Here is a 3,475-nt window from a genome sequence, read left to right as displayed (position 1 = left end):
TTGTCTGAGGGGTGCCTCGGCATGCCCTAGCATACTTACCTTGATACTAAGCCAAAGGATCTCTTACTGTGTCTAGGCAATAGTGGCCTCCGAGCCTAATAAAGTAATTCTTCTGGAAATATCGAATATACATATACATGAGAACAACTGAGTAGTTTAATAGGTATAACCTGCGGTGGCAGCATGGTTCCATTTTTATCACTTGTCACTATGCCCGTCACTTTCGCGATTACATACTTGTTAGAATGTGACAGGCGGCATGGTGACAAATGATAAAAAGCTGACCATCTTAGTTGTTTCCTGTCCTACTGGACAACATTTATAAATATAACAGCCAATACCTAGGTTAGATAAAATAATATGGCTTCTGTCACCTGAATTTTACTTGTGTTCAACCAGTCATACAGTGAAGTTGCATATAAATAAATTACAATGTAAAAATTGTATATAACCCTAGCCATGTATTGGAAATAGCATACCAGTAAATTGGTAAAAAATATAATCCATAGGTCTTAAATAGCAATAGAGCATCAGGACATACTTTAGAGAATGTGTGAACCCATTATTTTTAAATCTAACTACACAATACCCTACCTACATATTAACCTACCCAGTCCCTATAAATCATCATTCAAAACCGAACATACCTAAATAGCTCTAAATTCAGTCATAAGAAACGGCCCTCAGTTTGATTTTATTTGTTTTCCCCATACCAGTTTTTCAACAGCCCATGCATGTTTCATTAATGATTTATATCATGATCACCCCAATAAAGAATAGTTGGAATAAACAAGTTATGTCTAAGTTACCAGTATGACAGAAAATATAATAAGTAGGCACTTAAATATAATTGTGAAATAATATATTATATGTCAATGAGTTGTTGATTTCTCTCCGGATAACCTTTTACCTCCATTAGTCACTACCTAAAAAGGATTTAGTGAGGTAGAAATAAAGTAAGATAAGGTAACTAAAAATATATTTTATTGTCAAAAATGAAATACAGATAATATTTATAATACTTTATTTTTCGCAACAAGTTTTTCCAGTTAATCTAGTGTATGATTCTTGGATTTCTTGAATCGATTCACTTGTGTGTAACTTTCATCTTGTATTTCATATCAAATGGTGTATATCAAACCTGAAAAGAAAGTAACATGAAATTATTATGCATAAAAATATATTGTGATCCGTTTCAACCAATGGCAAAACCATTGAAAAATGCTTAGGTCAAGCAGGTTTAAATTAAAGTACAAAAGTAACTTGAATATCTGCTACAACCAGAACTAACAGTTATGTATTATTGTGTCAACAATATATATATGTAATTGAAAATGTTACCCCATCTGTCGGTATTTGGGTTATAATCATAGGTAGCGTAGGTAATTCCTTGTGCTTAGGGCTCTGAAAGTAGTTAGGGATACGTATTAAACTAATAAGATAACTTACCGGGCAATGCAGCTCCTTCTTTGATTCGGTTTTGCAGCTTGGAAAACACTTGGACACTGAACAATCGTAGTCAGCAGTTTCACTTTAATATGCCATTAAGATACATTGTTTTTAATATAATCATAAATATATTCAAGATTGGCATGGCATAAATTGTGTAATATTTAGATTTAAAACCTGAAAAGAAATAGAAACTAGTTCGCGCCTTCAAAAGTATTCTCGTTGTTGAAAAATTTGACAACTTTGACATTTATTGCTGGGTTGCTATATGAAAAAATAATTCTACCATAAATTTTTTGGTAGGAACGCGTTCATAGTATGGCCACACGATTAGCGACGACATTCTGTTATTTTATAGTTGGTGCAACGCATTTTATTTAGCAATCGTTAAGACCCCCACGTAAGCGTTAAAATTTAGCGAACTGTGCTTACGTTAGCAGGTGGTTTGGTGCAACTGGCCCCTAATGTTATGCAGTTAAAGGTAAATTGTCCATTACACTGGTTTAGTACGTTAGGTATACACATTTGGGCTGTTGAGTGACTTGTTGTTCCTATTAAATGCCTTTGAGAAAACTAGTGTGTACTTTGACATCCACGGGCATAAAATATTCACCGTGTTTTTTTCAAGAGAGGTATGGGCACTGTAAATGTCATCTCGCTTTGTGTGGTAGGGCACAGCCAGTGGATGTCATTCCGGATCTAGAGCAGAGCCCAACTGGAGAAGTACCTCCACCTTACAGAAAACAGCAGCGAAATAACACTAGACCCTACTCATAGTGTTGTGTTCCTGCCGGTGAGTAAGGTTGCCAGAGCTTAACGAGGGGGGCGGGTTTAGGATCGGCAACGCGCATGTAACTTCTCTGGAGTTGCAGGCGTACATAGGCTACGGAGACTGCTTACCATCAGGTGGGCCGTATGCTTGTTTGCCACCGACGTAGTATAAAAAAAAAGACCGGGCCGTGCCCGGGCCGAGGCGTCCGACACGTCATTTTCTATGACAGCTGAGGGCCTACCGCGAACCGCGTTCTACGTATTGCCTCTCTGTCACACTTGTAAATTCATGCGTAAGTGTGACAGGGAGGCAACACGTCGAACGTGGTTCGCGGTAAGCCCTCTGATCGGTGATCACGTTGTGCTTTCCATAGAAACGAAGAGCCGGAAGCTCCGGTCCGGCCCCGGCCCGGCCTAGCGTGAGTTATCCTTTACATAGTAAATAATACATAGTAAAAATAAAAACAAAATAACCTAAATCATGCTATAACGCAAATTTTCCCAAAGATATATAATTATGACAGAAAATACCGCCTACCAGCTACGAACGTAAATTAAGATTGGGATGGACTACAGTTATTACCTATCCTCGAAAGATTATTTTGTTATATGTATTGGGTCTTACGAGACAATATGTCTTATAGTTATTTGTTTTACAAGGGGGCAAAGTTGAGTCGAGTGGTTCGAGAAGTGGAATCTTGAGCGTTGCCAGGGTTTCAAGGCACGAGGGTTAAACAAACTGTGCCTTCGAGTGAAACACAAAATATTTCACCATACCAACGCGAGGAAAATTTGGTATTTCATAGTTAATATGAAATACCAAAAAAATCAAACCAAATCAAATCCAAATGAACGTCATAAAAAATATCATTCAAGATCATCATTTAAAAGTCAATTCTATCAGTTAACATAAGAAAACAACCTCAAAATGTGCATCTGATTACATTGCCCCACATGACATTAGGATAAAATGCAACTTTCTCATTAGTCTTTGAACAATCTAGAGGGCCTTTACCAGTTGGTATGGTGGTCTTATGGTACTTTTAAGGTTCCGTAGTTAACTAGGAACTCTTATAGTTTCGCTTTGCCCGTCCGTCCGCGGCTTTGCCCCGTGGTAGTTAATGCTAGAAAACTGCATTTGGTACGGTAAATAAAGAGTAAAAAAAAATTACGATATCTCCCATACTAAATGTTATTTTTATATATTTTCCTACTCCTCTACTGTTATCTGTCATTTATGCACTCATTAACACGA

The 3,475-nt window shown here is 37.2% G+C and overlaps 1 long non-coding RNA gene across 1 annotated transcript; it reads right to left on the bottom strand.

Annotated features, from left to right (window-relative positions):
- Window positions 1–365: 365 nt before the first annotated feature.
- LOC133523014 (uncharacterized) lies at window positions 366–1,905 on the bottom strand. Its single transcript, XR_009800178.1, has 2 exons — window positions 1,450–1,905; window positions 366–1,141 (listed from the first exon to the last, which is right to left on the bottom strand). It is a non-coding gene; the product is annotated as an uncharacterized LOC133523014 (long non-coding RNA).
- Window positions 1,906–3,475: the final 1,570 nt, after the last annotated feature.

This window comes from Cydia pomonella, chromosome 11 (assembly GCF_033807575.1).
Source record: "Cydia pomonella isolate Wapato2018A chromosome 11, ilCydPomo1, whole genome shotgun sequence".
NCBI classification, from domain to species: domain Eukaryota; kingdom Metazoa; phylum Arthropoda; class Insecta; order Lepidoptera; family Tortricidae; genus Cydia; species Cydia pomonella.
This window is presented reverse-complemented; position numbering and strand designations above follow the sequence as displayed.